We start from the raw sequence: 18,835 nt of genomic DNA on the forward strand, positions 1-18,835 counted from the left end.
TGTGAAATGAAATTTTTATTAAATTTTAACCATGGACCCATTTCATAGAAATAACTACTATTCCACCCCATATCATGAAAATGCTATTTCGTAGCCCTCACATGGCCACTTTCAAGCTTAGCCCCAAGCTAGTTATAGCCAGTATGCTCAAGGTTATTCCTATCCCCCTACCCCTTCTCCACCATTCCCAACATCCCCATATAAAGAGATTAGATATATGATGTGAGGAGGAGGTGGTGATCTTGGTACTTATTACCAAACTCTATAACTAGGCTTCGCTTCTTCTAAGCCTACCAAACATATTGCTATCGGTCCCTTAGGACTCTCCAAGGCTAGAGACTAGGTGGTTGGCCTCTTCCTCTTACCACAATCACCTCTACAAAGTATCTCTACCTTAATCTCCTCTATACCCAAACAACTATCCTTCACACCTCACAACAACTCCATTACCTTACACCCTCCAGGATCTTTCACAACACCATATTCCAAATTGATTCCAAAGAGTTAATTCATGACAAATAAAATGGTTTCCAACTGCCATAAGGTTCTATACACCTTAGTGGGCTTCAAATCATCGATTCTCACAAACAGACCTAATGAGGGCTCCTTGTAGCCCTACCTTGGGATTTAGGTGAGAATTCAAAATATTCTAAACATCTAAAAAAACTAAAGGAAGATTCAAACACCCATTATTAGACTCTCTCCAATTCCAAAATCTTAATATTTTAACTAATCATTAGGGCAATCAACTTGCAAGCCCTAATATAGGCTAGTAGGCCTAAAACACATATGCAAGCTATAACTCACCAAAAATCTCAAATAACAATACCAAATGAACTTGAATTCACCATTGTCTTACCAATACCTCTTCAAATTTTGACTTTTAGGCTCCTAGTCCTTGAGGAGATACCCAAACCTTCAAACCCTTGATATAATGAGGGTGTTATTGTTGAATACTTTAACTGGACTTCAAACTCCAACACTTCATTTTTTCTACTCTTCTTGAAGGTTCCTTAGAATCCCAAGAACACACACACACACACACACAAACCTTAAAATACATATCCAACCCTAACTAACCCTCTGTCATATCTTCTAATTACTAATTCTTTGTATTTACTTGCTCACAACAACAGATAGCATGCTGATGCATGACCATGCTGATATGGGGGAACAATTTTATGAGGTAGAATTATGAGAGGATAATCCTAACAATACAAAAACTTTAACAACCTTTCCTTACTCCACGAAATGAGAACATTCAATCACTAAGTCATCTTGCTCTAGAAATATGTAGGATTTACTACATAAAAAATGAGTAGTAAGTTTTGCCAATCACCCAATGATTCAAGAAAACATTAAAAATCAATAGCATTTCTATACTTCATGTCCATATATCTAAGAATATTTAGTATCATTATCTCCAAGGAATAAGGAAGAAACTATTATAATTGCAGTCAATACCAATATACTAGTAGGACTTCACAAAATATAGATTTATTATACAAAATGACATACATGCTCTTCACCTTTCTTCACCAAACATATCCTCTCCCTCTCTCCACATGATATTACATTTTTTTATACAAAAAAAATGACCTTTCACCTCCTCTAAGAGGTCATCCAAGATGGATGATTTTCTATCTTCCAAAACTTGTCATTTTTTCAAAAAAATACTAACTACTACTTTTTGTCAATTTTACATATTTTTTTTGCACATTTTGCATTTTATGCTCTAATATGATTTCTTGGAACCTTAAATAGGTCCAAAGGTTTATCATGAAATTTTAATACTAGATTATAATCCCTTTATGGCCTTGTATGACATTTTTCCACTTTTGACTCTCTTTGACCCACATTGCTTAAAACATGAACTTGGTCAACATGACCTTAATTTAACACTAAAAAACATGAAATGAAATAACTAATCCTCTAATCTAACATGACTCACAACCATACTAATTATGACTCCAAGTTCCATTGGATATGGTTAGGGTTTTCCTGCACCATACTCCCCTTGTTGAAAAAACTCAAGTCCCTTGAGTTTGCTACAAGAACTTTGACTGATGTTGATGTTGCCTCCTTGTTCAATTGCATGCCACCTTGCCCAATCACTATCCTTTATCTCTTTTATATTGTTCCAAATGATTCTGATCTCCATTATCTTTCTTGGAGGCCTAATTGTGATCTTCAATTCTTCAACTCTGTCTTGGACTAAAAGAATGATCAACATTGTACCAATGTCCGGTGGCTTCTTTATCTGAGGTACCTTGGCTCCACATGAAAAAATCCTTTTCATCTTCACCCAAGGTTTACCTTACCTTGGTTACACATATAAAATATATTGATTACTCTTGATGCCATTTGCCAAAAATGATGGATTCTCCAACAACTTTACTATTTTCACAACTTCATTTTTCTGATTGCCTCTTGTCTAATTCCAATCTTGCTTGCCAATAACCAAAAAAAATTAACCTCTCCAAGGGCTATGTCCCTATCATATTCATAAATTGATATCTTTTCTACCTCTTTAACTGATCCAATCTTCAAATAATCATCCTCTTTATTGCTATCATTAGCATTTTCAGTCATATTGTTGACCGTCTACCCCATTTTTCCTTCATGCTGCAGGGACTTCATTTCCACATCATGTTCCTACTCTTCTTGTATTTCCTCTTCACCCTTACTATCCTTTGTTTTGGATACTTTTCTTTCTTTGGATCTATCAATTGGTCTAATTGGTGCAGGAGTGTTCTAGGTGTAAGAACAATTTTGCATCACCCAAAAATGTTTTCTTTTCAGTCTTTTCTATTTTAATAAGGACTAGTAGATAGGATGGTTACTATTTATGGAAACTTGATATTTTTAGTAAGTTTATCATATGAGCTTAGAATGTCCTCATTTTCTATAGGAAGGTTCATTTTAGAGTTATAAGGCTACCATAAAAATCTCATTGCGCCAGCTTAAGTATCAGAGAAGTTATTGCTGATTTTTGGTGAAAACATTTGTAGAAAAATCTTCAAGTTCACCGTTGGAGGCCTTAGAGTGCCTAGATGAGGTCCAAAAACTCGACAAAAAGGGTGCTTACACTCTTCCAATTCTGTAGATCAGGATCTAAAATTTTCAAAAAGTGGTACTAATAGCCAATTAGAGCAACGGTCTGAGAGTTATGGACTTGTAAAGTTGGGCTACCTAAAATATCTAAAATAATTGTTAAAGATGTATTTGGCTAATGTTAGAGTAAATAATTAATTAATTGTTAATTATTTATTCTATTGCTTAAGCTTACTTAGGTTAATGCATGTAGTTGAGGTTAGTTGTTGACAACACGGGAGTTTGTTCCCTTTAGCATACTTATCTTTTCCACCTTTTGTGGATGTGTGCTAAGTTGTCAACCTTATCTTCTACCTCTTTCCAGCTTGTTCTACAAGCTTCCATGAGGCCTTTATAAGCGGTTTCTCACTCATTGTAAATTAATTCCATTTTTCCATTTTCACATAGAAATTCTATTTTTCTATTGTGAAACATTCTTCTGCGGTATTTTTTTCAAGCTCTTTGATCCCTAGGTTTCTCTTCAACAAGCTATTTGCAATGTAGGTGATCTTGGCACATTATCAAAGTCAAATTCTCAACTCCTACATGGTATCAGAGCCTCCATACTACTTCTTGTTCGAAGGATTTTTGAAGCTATAATTTAGAGTCACAAACCCTAGTTTGTTTGTGCAATTTTTCTTCAAATTGGAGGTAGAGAAAAATTTTGGAGCATTTTCAGCCCAAATGGATGCTGCCATTGGATCCAGAATGCAAATCCAACTCCGAAGATGGCCAAGATCACCTGCATGCAAAAACCTGTCAAAGAGAAGCCAAGGAAGGAAGAGCGTGGAGCAAGGAAAAAACCATAAATGGACATGAGAGACCACAATATATTGAAACACAAGAGAAAATGTATTTACAATATGCAATAAGTGATGTAGTGAAAATACAATGAGGGAGCCCGAATATAAAGAGCTCTAGGAATCTTCTAGAATAAGCTAGAAGATGCTAGGAGATAAGTGTGACAACTAAGCATACATCCACATAAGATTGAAAGTCCTCAAACAATGTGAGAGGATAAGTATGACTTAGGAGAGAACAAACTCTCATATTGTCAACAACTTATAATGAACTCCTAGGCTACAACTAATAAATAAATGCATTTACCTAAGTAAGCTTAAGTAATATAATAAATAATTAGTAAATTAATTATTTACTCTAACACCCCCCCTTAAGTGAAACTTAGGGAAATACCTTAAGCTCACAAAACTAAGAAATGCAGAATGCAGAATGCATAATGGGTCCTGGCAATCAGGCCATTTTAGGTACCCATGTACAATGCAAGAAATTGCAACCTCTGTAAAAGGGGAAAGAGAGAAAACCACGTGGGAAAAACCCTCCCCCCAAAATAGGTAACCTAGTGAAGAACTGAAGAAGCCTCCAACTAGAAAAATGTCCCCTAAAATAGGAACAAGGAGTGATCATGTAGAAGCATCACTAAAGCATGTAGAAGCCACAAATCTGCCATAAAAAAGAAAACTGCAACTGCTGGTTTGAAGAACCTCCATGGAAGAAGAAGGCACAAACCAAGCATGTCTATATGGTAGATGATCCATCTCACCAAAATGCATAGGTAGCCAGCCACTGCAATCACCTTGTAAATAGGATCAACCACTGAATACATAGTTTACACTATCGAACCATTGAACCAAAGATGCATTAGAACAACAACATAACCCCCCCTTAATGTAGGCGGGGTGTGATGATAGGCAACTGAGAAGGTGGGCCAAAGTCTCCTACAGACAAACCAAGAATGATGAGAGAGAAAGAGGTACAGACACCTATAAAAACACGGTCAAACTAACTCTGCATAGGGCTAATTTCATGGAAGGGACACTCACTTGACAAAGGGAGAATGCTTAAAATAACAAATAATTATCCCCCCCATGGTGCTTTATAAAAATAGTGCCTATACAATTGACTCAAAAACAACATTCATGACCTCTAGAATGCAAGAGTGGCACTTTATCTTAGTGTGATACATAAAAGTGCTTCAAAATGATAGCTACAATGATCAAAACTAAAAACAAGCTAATACAAAACATAGTACAGCTCAAAACAAGAGAAACCATGCCAAAAAAATGATCCTCAGGCCTAAAACACTCAAAATATCCAACATATAGCAAAAATGCCAAAAATATGATAAGAAGAGCATGGGCCAAAATCTAAGGAAAAAGACCACATTTCTGAAAAGTACATAGAACCAACTTTCCAGAAATATAAAGTTCTCAAAAAATTGACATGGGATGCAAAAGATATGCATGCCAGAGTAAAAAATAGAACTTTAGACTTTAACTGAAAAAAGGGCAACAAAAAAGCATCAAAACCTAAAAATACTTGCACCAATGTCTCCATCTTAGAACCAGCTTTTCAACGCTTCTTTTGGATTGGAAAAATACCTCTGTATGCTCAAGTTATGGCCAAAAAATTGCAAGTAGGTCAAAAAGGACCTAGAAGGAGAGTACAAGAAGGTCTGATGTAGTGCTGACATCATGTTGACATCATCAAGTCAAGGAAAAAATTTTGACGGCCACGTGGCCATTGCTGCAAAAAAAGATGCCATGTGGCAGCGACATGGAAAACCACTGACATGGCAGGGGTGATGTGGTAGGTCCACGTGATATATTTTAAACCCCTTAGGAAATCTGTTTTGAACTAGGAAGATGTAAAACCCAAAAGGGTGTCCAAAACCAACTTCCAAACTTCCATTTGATAAGCCTAGATGGCTCTTGTTTTGCATGCTAGAAAGTACTGGTCTCGAGTTTCACACGAGAAAGTGCATGTTTTCATGTGAGGACTCGCTGCACACTGCACGAGGACTTGTACTCTTCGTGTGAGGACTTGAACTCTTCACGCAAAGACTTGAACTCTCACGCGAGGACTTGCATGGCTTCACGTGAAGAACTGACTTTGGCATGAACATTTTGGGCATGTCAATTATAGATATCTTCAGTAGATGAGAAAATAGGCACTTGTTCTTGGGCTTCCCCAGATTTCCTGTCCAGATGGAGTTTGTCAAGGATGTGCACTTAGAAAGCAACATCGGGATTCTTTTCCACATGGACGAGCCACTTGTGCTTTAGCACCTTTGGAGTTGATTCATAGTGACCTCATGTCATTTCCTACTCCTTTTTTGGGTGCTAGATATGTGCTTACATTCATTGATGACTTCTCCAGATGCACATGGGTGTACTTTCTTAAGTACAAGTCTGATGCCTTCGACTCATTTTGAGTTTTCAAGGCATTTGTAGAGAAGCAGTCTGGACTTTCTATTCAACGGATACACACAAACAATGGGGGAGAGTATGTGAACTAGGCTTTTAGAGATTTCTGTTCTGAGCATGGTCTTCAGCATCAGCTTTCAGTGCCCTACACTGCTCAGCAGAATGGTGTGGCTGAGAGAAAGAACAAAACCCTTCGGGAGATGGAAAATTGTATGATACAGTCTAGGTCCATGGCTTCATGTTTTTGGGCAGAGGCAGTAAATTGTACCAACTATATTCAGAATTAGATGCCTCATAAGGCACTTCGACATATGACTCCTGAGGAGGCTTGGTCCCATGTCAAGCCTGATGTGTCATCATTTAGAGTTTTTGGGAGTACAACATATGCATTTGTACCTAATGCTCAGAGGAAAGCAATGGAACCGAAGAGCTAACCATTGAATTTTGTTGAATATTGTGAGGATGTAAAGGCTTACAGGTTATTTGATCCTAATTCCAGAAGGGTCCTATTTTGACGGGATGTCCAGTTTGATGAGAGCCCTCCTACAGTTCATTACTCACCTCCAGAGGCTCCTCCAGCTCCCACTACTCCCTCTTCATTGCCAATTTTTTTCATGGATGATGATCATGGTGATCTTGATATACGTCCACCACAGGATCCTCCCCAAATGCCCAAATGGGCTCGAGCTACTGTTGAGGCTGTAGGATCTCTAGCTGGTGACCCATCCACTTCTTGCCACACCTGTTCTCACACTATAGGTTCTAGTCTACTCAGTCATGCTATTAGTACTGATCCTCAGACTTTTACGGAAGTGACAGGAGATTCAGAATGGGATAGTGCAATGGAGGAGGAATATTCTTCTTTGATGAAGAACCACACATGGGATCTTTGTTCTCTTCCTAAGGGGAGAAAACTAGTGCGTTGTAAGTGGATTTACTGCACTAAGTATGCTGCCGATGGCTCCATTGATAAGCATAAGGCTCATCTTGTTGCGAAGGGTTTTTGCAAGTTGAGTGTGTTGATTACTCTGAGACATTTGCCCCTGTCACCAAGATGAATTCTATTCGCCTTGTCTTATCCCATGCAGCTTCATAGGGATGGTCAGTTTATCAGATGGATGTGAAGAGTGCCTTCCTGCATGGTGATATTATAGAGGAGATTTATATGGAGCAGCCTCCCAGTTTTGTGCAGGATCCCACCTTGATTTGCAAGCTTTGACATTCATTATATGGTCTCAAACAAGCCCCTAGGGCTTGGTATGAGAAGATGGACTCATTTCTACTATCTACATGCTTCACTCGCCGCCATTTCGATCCCATAGTGTACATTCAACGTCTTGGTGATGAGATTCTGATTCTTGTTTTGTATGTTGATGATCTTATCCTTACAGGTAGTTCATCATCCATGCTCCAAGATGTTTAGCGTGCACTGATGGACCAGTTCGAGATGACTAATCTTGGTTTGTTGCACTACTTTCTTGGTCTTCAGATTCATCAGTCTCCTACTGGCATTTTTGTGTATCAGCAGAAGTATGCTCTTGACATGCTTCGTCACTTTCATATGATTGATTGTAAGGCTACTCCTACACCATTTCAGTCGAGTGTTACTTTGTCTACCTCCTGCTCCTCACCTACAATGGGTGCTACTTTGTATTGGCAGTTGGTTGGTAGCATATTGTACTTGACACGCACCCAACCTAATCTTTCTTTTGCGGTTGGCCTAGTCTCTCAATTTTCTCAAGACCCTCATGAGAGTCATTGGCAAGCTGCCAGGCGTATTCTGTGCTACATTTAGGGCACACTTATGTATGGCATTCATTACACTATGGGGACTCCACACATTGTTGGCTACACTAACTCAGATTGGGCCAATGATGTTGATGATCAAAAGTATACTTCTGGCTTTGTGTTTTGCCTTGGCTCCAGTCCCATCACATGGTCATGCAAGAAGTAGCATGCTCGAGCACTTTCATCTATAGAGGCTGAGTACAGGGCCACCGTTCTTGCTAGTTAGGAGGCTTTATGGCTTCATCAGTTGATGACTGAGTTTGGATTTTCTCTCGATCATCCTACTATTTTGTGGTGTAATAATCAAAGTACCATCCACATTTCTCGCAACTTAGTGGAACATTAGTGTACCAAGCACATTGAGTTGCATATGCATTTCATCCGTCAGTTCATCTAGGATGATGTTATTGCATTGGAGTACATTCCTACTGTCGGTCAGGTTGCAGACATCTTCACTAAGCCTTTTGCATCACCACACTTTCTTCAGCTACGGTCAATGCTTGGGGTTATAGAAGTTTTCCTTGGGGGGGTTGGTTGAGGCCTTCCTTCCTTCACTTCATGTTTTTTTCAGCATGTTGTTTTTTACCTCTTTTTGGGGGAGAGTTTTTCCCATTGGGTTTTCTCTCTTTCCTCATTTTTTAGAGGTTGCATTTTCTTGCATTGTACTTGGGTGCCTAAAATGGCCTCATTGTCAGGACCCATTTTGCATTTTTTCCTTGTTTTGTGAGCTTAAGGCATTCCCCTAAGTTGCACTTAAGGGGTGGTGTTAGAGTAAATAATTAATTAATTGTTAATTATTTATTTTATTTCTTAATCTTACTTAGGTTAATGCATGTAGTTGAGGTTAGTTTTTGACAACACGGGAGTTTGTTCCCTTTAGCATACTTATCTTTTCCACCTTTTGTGGATGTGTGTTGATTTGTCAACCTTATCTTCTACCTCTTTCTAGCTTGTTCTACAAGCTTCCATGAGGCCTTCATAAGCAGTCTCTCACTCATTGTAAATTCATTCCATTTTTCCATTTTCACATAGATATTCTAATTTTCTATTGTGAAACATTCTTGTGTGGTATTTGCTTCAAGCTCTTTGCTCCCTAGGTTTCTCTTCAGCAAGCTATTTGCATTGCAAGTGATCCTGGCTCATTATCAAAGTCAGATTCTCAACTCCTACAATTGACTCTATATGTTTTGTTAGGGTCTATCAGCCCTAGGTATTAAGCTTCAATGTCTAGAGCCTTCTCGAGTGACATAAAATTGCCTATTTAAGAAAGGCTCAAACATTGTCTAGGACAACTCTGGGTGATAGTTTGTAGCTTGTCTTGCAAATTATTGTAATGAAGGCACCCATGTGGGTTATTATATTGTGCTTGTGAATTTTGTAATTCTACATTTTTGGTGCAAAAAAGAAATCCATATTTTGTTCTCGCATTTGCCATTGTTTCTTTGTTTCTATTATGTGGTTATGGTATTAAGGGGAGCACCCTTTATCAAGTGGTGTCAAAGCTAGAGTTCTTGAGTGTGTGGATAGATCGTCAACTATGAGGTAGTTCACACCAAGATCGTGGTTTGTGTTGAGCATGTAGACAAATTGTGAATTGTGAGGTAGTTTGCACTAGGGTTTTAGTGAAAGCATGAAAATGCCTCCACAAAGAGAGTGTGACAGAGAGTTATAGCTGTTACACTTGAGGGTTTCTAATGCCTCCAAAGACAAATGCATAGAGGAATAAATCTTCTCATAAGAGATGAAAGTGGGGATGAGGATGAAGTAGAAGAAAATTTTGGAGTAGAGGCAATTCTAAACCTAGAGGAAGAGAGGCTTTTTAGGCCCATCTCCAAGATTGGAAAAAGACCTAAGTTTGAAGTTCCCACATTTTTTGGAAATCTTAATCCAGAGGAGCTAAATGATTGGATCAATGAACTGGCGGAGTACTTTGAGTATGAAGATATTGAGGATCCTAATAGGGTCAAGTTTGCAAAGGCAAAACTCAAGGGACATGTTAAGATCTGGTGGCACGAGGTTTAGTTGGAGCGAAATAGAAAGGGAAAGGATAAAATCACCAGATGAGAATGGATGGTAGCTAAATTGAAGTGACAATTCATTCTCATAGATTATGAGCTTGATTTTTTGAAAAAAATGCAAGGGTTGAAGCAAGTAGGAAAATTTGTTCAAGAGTATACTAAAGAGTTCTACCAAGTTCTCATTAGAACCAGCCATGTAGAAGATGATAAGGAGAAAGTGGCTAATTATCTTCATGGGTTATGGCCAAGTATTTAGGATGAGTTGAGTTGGGTTCAAATGAGAAGTATTGAGGAGGCATAATATTTTTCCCTAAGTGTTGAGGAGAAACTAAGAAAGAAGTTTGACAACAAGAATAGTGGAAGAGGTCATGATAGATGATCTTATGGAGGCCGTAATGATGATCAGAAGAACAAGGATAAGGCTGAAAGTAGTAGTTAGAACTAGAAGGGAAACAATTCCAATCATTTCCATGATCAGAACCATTGAGATCAGATAGGAAGAGGTAGAGGACAAGAATCTAGAAGAGGAGGCTTCCATGGGGAATGTTTTCATTGTAGAGAAGAAGGGCATAGAGTGTTTGAATGTTCCCAGTGCCAAGGAAGGACAAATTGAAGAATAGAAGGCTAGGTTAAAGTTGCACATATTGATGAAGATGCTAGATCCTCACATTTTGAAGATGCTAAAAGAGAAGTCCTAGTTAATATAAGAGTCTTGTTAAGTGGTGAGAATGAACTTGATCGAAGAAGGAGCTTTTTTTGCACAAGGTGCAAATGTAGAGATAAGTGTTGTGATGTGATCATTGATGGTGGAAGTATTGATAATCTAGTGTCAGAAATGATGGTCATCAAGTTGAAGCTAAAGAGGTAGAAACACCCACATCCATACTATATTTCTTGGGTATAAGATGGCCACAAGGTCATGGTCAATGAGTAGTGCTTTGTGAAGTTCAAGATTGGAAGATACCAGAATGAGGTACTTTGTGATATCATAACTATGGACATATGTCATATGTTTTTGGCTTGGTCATAGTAGTTTGAAAAGCATGTTGTACATGATGGGTGAGAAAATGCCTACACTCTAACCAAGGATGGAGTGAAACATAAGTTGAAGTTGTTGAGGGAGAAAGAGGAAATGGTATATAGTGCTTTCGAAATATGTTTTGTTGATGGAAAATAGTTTCTCAAAGGTATGAAGTGTGAGCACATGTGTTTTTCTATAATTCCAAAAGCTAGTAAAGAAGAAGTAGAGGAGGTACCTAAAGAAATTGTAGATATGTTGGGAGAGTTTTCTGATATTGTATTAGATAATGTACCTAATGGATTGCCCTCAATAAGGAAGATTAGTCACGAGATGGAATTGGTTCTAGGAGCTAGTTTGCCAAAAAAGGTAGTGCATAGAATGACACTAGTAGAAAGTGAAGAGTTGAACAAAAAAGTTCATGAGTTATTTTAGAAGGGGTTGATTCGAGAGAGTCAGAGTCCATGTGTTGTACCAGCAATATTAGCACCAAAGAAGAATGGAGAATGGAGGATGTGCATAGGTTCTCGCACTATCAACAAGATTACAATCAATTAAAAATTTCCATTACCAAGGATGGATGATATTATGGACTATTTGAGTGGAGTTGAGTACTTCACAAAGATAGATATGAGGAGTTGGTACCATCAGATTCACATCAGAGAAGGTGATGAGTGGAAGACTACTTTAAAGATAAAAGAAGGACTGTACGAGTGGTTAGTCATGCCTTTTGGGCTAACCAATGCACCAAGCACTTTCATGTGGCTCATGAATGAGGTATTGAAGGAGTTTCTAGGTAAGTTTGGCATTGTTTACCTAGATGATATTTTGATCTTTAGTAAGACATTGGAGGAGCATTTGATCCATATTTGCAAGGTGTTTGACAAGTTGAGGGAATAAAAAGTTGCTGATAAACCTGAAGAATTGAGGTTTTGTAAAGGAGTTGGTGTACCTAGGATTTGTAGTCTCAGAAGAAGGTCTAAAAATAGACCTAGAGAATTTGAAGGCTATCCTTGAATGACCTACTGCAAGGAGTGTGACAGAGGTAAGATCTTTTCATGGACTAACTAGTTTTTATAGAAAGTTCATAAGAGGTTTTTGCAGTATTTGTGGACCCTTGACTGAAAAAATGAGAGGGGATAGGAAAGAATTTAAGTGGATTGTAGTGGCAGATAAGAATTTTAATATGTTGAAATAGAAAGTTATTGAGTAGCCTATTTTAGCACTTTCTAATTTTAATAAGGTGTTTCAAGTAGATTGTGATGCTAGTGGTACTACAATAGGATCTATTATGAGCCAAGAGGGTAGATCTATTGCTTACTTTAGTGAGAAATTAAATGATGCCAAAAGAAAATATTCTATTTACGATCAGGAATTTTATGCTATATTTCAAGCATTGAAGAAGTGGAGACACTATCTTCTTCATAAGGATTTTGTTTTGTATACTGATCATCAAGCTTTACAATATTTGAATAGTCAAGGAAAATTGAACCAAAGGCATTTGAAGTGGGTTGAGTTTTTGCAGAGTTATACATTTATTTTGAAACATAGGAGTGGGAAGTCTAACAAAGTTGTAGATGCTCTTAGTAGAAGACAACTTATGCTTACACAAATGTAGATAGAGGTGGTTGGGTTCAAGGAGTCAGTACTTTATATCCAAATGATCTTGATTTTGGTGAAGTGTGGAAGACTTGCATAGAACCTGTTACACTTGACAAAACAAAGTGGTTGGATTTCATGATCCAAGATAGTATGTTTTTTAAAGGAAGCCGGTTGTGCATTCCAAGAAGTTCAATGAGAGAGAATCTCATCAAGGAGAAGCATAGTGGAAGATTGGTTGGACATTTTGGCAGAGATAAGACCATTTCTTTGATTGCTAAGAATTATTACTAGCCACAATTGCAACAAGATGTGAAGAAGTTTGTATAGTGTTGCAGAGTATGTCAGATGGCGAAAGGAGTGAAGCAGAATATAGGGTTGTATCAACCATTACCTGTACTAGAGAATCCATGGGAGGATGTTAGTATGGATTTTGTTCCTAGATTACCAAAGACTCAACATGGGCATGATTCTATTTTTGTGGTGGTTGATAGGTTTTCAAAGATGGCAGATTTTATTCCTTGCAAGAAGACTAGCGATGTTGTTTATGTAGCAAAGTTGTTTTTCAGAGAAGTGGTAAGATTACATGGTTTGCCAAAGAGTATAGTTTCATATCAAGATACCAAATTTTTGGGTATTTTTGGCATACATTGTGGAAGAAGTTGAAGACAAATTTGAAGTTCAGTTTATCACATCATCCACAGATTGATGGACAGAAAGAAGTTGTGAATCGTAGTTTGGGAAACTTGCTGAGATTTTTGGTTGGAGAGAAGCCAAAAGGATGGGATATGATTTTTCCACAGGAAGAATTTGCATATAAAAATCCCATTAGTAGTAGTACTAGTAAATCACCATTATAGATTGTATATGGAAGTAGTCCTATCAATGCTTCTGAATTGAGGAAGTTGGATAAAGGAGAGATAACTAGTGCTGAAGCAGAAGAATTTGCTGAACATTTGAAGAACATCCATGAGGAGGTAAGGGAGTACATCATAAAGAGGAATACATAGTATAAGGCTAAGGTAGATATAAAAAGGAGGTATAAGGAATTTCAGATTGGAGATGAAGTCATGGTTCATTTTAGAAAGGAGCATTTTCTAGTGAGTACATATAGTAAGTTGAAGATGAAGAAGTTTGGATCGTGCAAGATAGTGCAAAGGCATGATTTTGGAAATGCTTATGAAGTGGACTTACCTGTTGAATTGAATATGTCACCATTATTTAATATTTCAAATTTGGCAGAGTATTATGAAGGAGGTGATGGAGATGAAGTTGCAGAAGCAAAGTGGAGTATTCCAGCAGCTAGTTTAGCTACAAAGGAGATCGAGGAGATACTGGACAATCGTGTTGGAAAAAGTACTAGGAATAGAACTTATGTGAAATATCTGGTCAAATGGAAAGGGAGGACAATAGAGGATTCATCATGGCTAGAAAAGGAGGAGGTTAAGCATATTCATTTTCCTTTGAACACCTGAGACATGACAGGGTCACTTCTCCAATTACCCTAGGTGTTTGATGCAGGAGCATCCTCAGTGTAAGAGAAATCTTGCATCACCCAAAAATATTTTCTTTTCAGTCTTTTCTATTTTAATAAGGACTAGTAGACAGGATGGTTACTATTTATGGGAACTTGCTATTTTTAGTAAGTTTTTCATATGAGCTTAGAATGTCCTCATTTTTTACTGGAAGGTTCATTTTAGAGTTATAAGGCTACCATAAAAATCTCATTGCTCTAGCTTAAGTATCAGAGAAGTTATTGCAGGTTTTTGGTGAAAAAAATTATAAAAAAATCTTTAGGCTCACTGTTTGAGGCCTTAGAGTGCCCATATGAGGTTTGAAAACTCACAGAAGGGTGCTTGCACTATTTTTATCTTGTAGATCAGAACCTGGCATTTTCAAAAAGTGGTTATAATAGCCAATTAGAGCAATGGTTCCTTCTGAAGTTGGGCTACCCAAAATATCTAAAATAATTGTCAAAGATGTATCTGGCCAACTCTATATATATATTTTTAGGGTTTTTTGGCCCTCGGTATTAAGTTTCAATGTCTAGAACCTTCCTAGGTGGCATAAAATTTCCTATTTAAAAAAGGCCCAAACAATGTCTAGGACAACTTTCAATGATATTTCACAGCTTGTCTTGCAAATTATTGTAATGAAGGTGCCCATGTGGGTTAGCATATTGTACTTGTGAATTCTATAATTTCGTATTTGCAACACAAACAAGATGTCCATATTTTGTTCTCACATTTTCTATTGTTTCTTTATTTTTGTTATGCAGTTATGGTATTGAGGGGAGCACCCTTCATCACTAATTTAGTGACCATTCCTTCTCCATCTGACTGATCCTCTATCTTAACATGTTCCTTAATCTAATTATCCTCTTGACTATCAACTTTCTTCTCAGCTTCTTCCTGCTACATTATTAATACCTCTAGTCTCCTTCCTCTTTCTTCATTATTTGCTAGTGCCTCCTTCAAACTTCTAATCTCCTCTAACATTCTTTCCTCCTTTTCTATTTTTATTATCTTTATCTTTTCATCTTCCCTTTGTCTTCTCAAGGTATCTTTTTAACATACCCATGCCTTCCATACTTCTTCCTACTATGGTGTCATCCTTGGTGCCTCTTAAACACAAAATAAATATCACTTCAACAACAAACTAAAACAAAATCTTGCCCACTTCTATCAAACTTCTTCAACCAACACAAATATGCTCTCCAAAATGGTGTAATCCTGCTCTAATACAAAATATTATGCAAGGAGGAGGTGGTGATCTTGGTACTTATTACCAAAATCTATAACTAGGCTTTGATTCTATCAGTCCCTTAGGACTCTCCAAGGCTAGAGACTAGGTAGTTGGCCTTTTCCTCTTGCCACACTGACCTCTACCAAGTATCTCTATCTTAATCTCCTCTATACCCAAACAACTATCCTTCACACCTCACAACACCTACACTACCTTACACCCTCCAAGATCTTTTACAACACCATATTCCAAACTGCTTCCAAAGACTTAATTCATCACAAATAAGGAAGAGGTGGCGATCTTGGTACTTGTTACCAAACTCTATAAATAGGCTTTGATTCTTCTAATCCTACAAAACATATTGATACCAATCCCCGAGGAATCTCCAAGGCTAGAGACTAGGTGGTTGGCCTTTTCCTCTTGCCACACTCACCTCTACCAAGTATCTATACCTTAATCTCCTCTACACCCAAACAACTATCCTTCACACCTCACAACACCTACACTACCTTAAACTACTTCCAAAGACTTAATTCATCAAAAATAAAGTGGTTTCCAACTTTCATAAGGCTCTATACACCTCAATGGGCTTCAAATCATTGCTTCTCACAAATAAACCTAATGAAGGCTCTTCCTTGTATCCCTACTTTCTGATTTAGGTGAGAAGTCAAACTCTTCCAAACATCTACCAAAACTCAAGGAATATTCAAACACCCATTATTGGAGTCTCTTCAATTCCAAAATATTAAGGTTTCAACTGATCATTAGGGTAATCAACTTGTAGGCCTTAATCTAGGCTAGTAGGCCTAAAACACATACTCAAGATATAACTCATCAAAACTCTCATATAAAAATACCAAATGAACTTGAATTCACCATTACCTTACCAATACCTCTCCAACTTCTAACTTTCAGGCTCCTAGTCCTTGAGGAGATATCCAAACCTTCAAACCCTTGATATAATGAGGGTTTCATTGTTGAATATTGTAATTTGCCTTAAAATTCCAATAATTCATTTTTTCTACTCTTCACAAAGGTTCCTCAAAAAAAAAATAAAAAAATAAAAAAAATTATTTATATATTTATATATATATATATATATATATATATATATATATATATATATATATATATATATATATATATATATATATATATATATAGACACCTCCTCCAAACACATATCCAACCCTAACTAGCCCTTTGTAATGTCTTATAATTATCGATTCTCTGTATTTACTTGCTCACAATAATAGATACATGTTGATGTATGACCATGCTGATATGGGGGAACAAGTTTATGACTTAGATTTATGAGAGGAATAAAAAACCTTTAACAACCTTCCCTTACTCCACAAAATGAGAACATTCAATCACTAAGTCATCTTGCTATGGAAATATGCAGTATTTATTATATAAACAATGAGTAGTAAGTTTTGCCAATCACCCAATGATTCAAGAAAAAATTAAACATCAATAACACTACTGTAATTAATGTCCATATATATAAGAAGCATGATGATCATTATCTCAAAGGAATAAGGAAGAACGTATTATAATTACTGTCAATACTAATATACTAGCATAACTTCACAAAATACAGATTTATTATACAAAATCTAGATTTATTATACAAAATCACATACATGCTCTTCACCTTTCTTCACCACACATATCCTCTCCCTCTCTTCACATGAGATTAAAATTTTTAATACAAAAAAAGACCTTTCACTTCTTCTAAGAGGTCATCCAAGATGGATGACTATCCATCTTCCAAAACTTGTCATTTTTTCAAAAAATGCTGACATCAACTTTTTGTCAATTTTACATTTTTTTTTGCACATTTTTCATTTTATGCTCCAATATGCTTTCTTGGCACCTTAAATAGGTCCAAAGGTTTATCAAAAATTTTTAATACTACATTATACTCCCTTTATAGCCTTGTATGGCATTTTTCCACTTTTGACTAACTTTGACCCACATTGCTTAAAACATAAACTTGGTCAACATGACCTTAATTGAACACTAAAAAACATGAAATAAAATAACTAATCCTCTAATCTAATATGAATCACAAACATACTAATTATGACTCAAATTTCTATGGGAGATGGTCAGGGTTCTCATGTACAATGGAGTTCCAAAGGTAGATTAACTGCAAGTTCTAGGAAAGGAGTGGGAAAATAGACTCATGGTTTCATGAGCAAGATGATAAATTACTGGCCTATGATAGGTGGCTTGATGAGATTTCAAGGCAACAAGAGATAGAGAGACAATAGGAGGAGATCACATACCAGGCCTATCTCCAAAAATAAGAAGATGATAAGGAGAAACAAAGATATTTTGAGGAGAATCTTGCAAGGCAAGTTGCTGCAGCAAAAGAAGAGGAAATGAGGCTCAAGTTAGCTCATTTTCAAACCAAGGAAGAAGAGGCAAACCCTTCTCCAAAATATGTCATTCCTAGCTTTAGGAAGCCTCCTCCATTACAAGAGCCTTCTTGTAACCCCTCCACTCCTTGTGCAAGAAAGATGGCCTCATGAGCATTCCATACTTGTCACCATTTCACAATTTGAGGGTGGACCAGTTGTATGGACTCTTGATGTCCCAAACATGGAGTTTTGGGAGAATGAAATGAAGAAAATGGAATAAAAAAGGGAGGATTTAAAACCTAATGGGGAGAACAAAGAGGTAGCTATTAATAAGAAGGAAGAGAATTCTATCCTCTTATTTGAATAGCTTCCCTCTTTTGTTGAGGAAGAAGAGGAAGAAGAGGTTGTTACTTCTCTTGAGTAACAAATCATGGCTTTGAGCCTTTACAAGTGAATGAAGATTTGCTGCAAGATAAGCATGAAGGAGATCATTTTTGTAGTAGATAGTCCTCCATGATGTGAGGATGGAGAAGAGAGCCTCAAGGATAGCTCTGTCCTTGAGGAGTTACATGTTGATATGCATAAGGTTGTCCCTCAACCTATTTATATTATTGCGACTATGATGGAGGATATTGATGATGAGGATGACATTTTGGATGAGTTTGACTCTATATGCTCTTCCATAGATGTTGAGTCATCATCTCCTATATATGAGGAGCATATTCTTTAATAATAGCAAGTGGAGATTCATGCTATACCAATAGCTCTAGAGGAGGTGGTTCATGAACATAATGAATACAAGGTGGAGATAATTTCTTCACAAGAAGTGGAACCACTTCCAATCCAATAAGATATTACCCAAGTTGTAGGGCACAACAATGAGGTTGAGGCTGATTTCTTAGACCTAAAGCCATCAAGAGGATGCCCCATAAGGAATTTAGCTTTGCAATAAATTAGTAAGTTGTCCCTAGTCATGCTCAT

Source organism: Cupressus sempervirens, chromosome 3 (genome assembly GCF_028749045.1).
Source record: "Cupressus sempervirens isolate cs-2001-9-10 chromosome 3, ASM2874904v1, whole genome shotgun sequence".
NCBI classification, from domain to species: domain Eukaryota; kingdom Viridiplantae; phylum Streptophyta; class Pinopsida; order Cupressales; family Cupressaceae; genus Cupressus; species Cupressus sempervirens.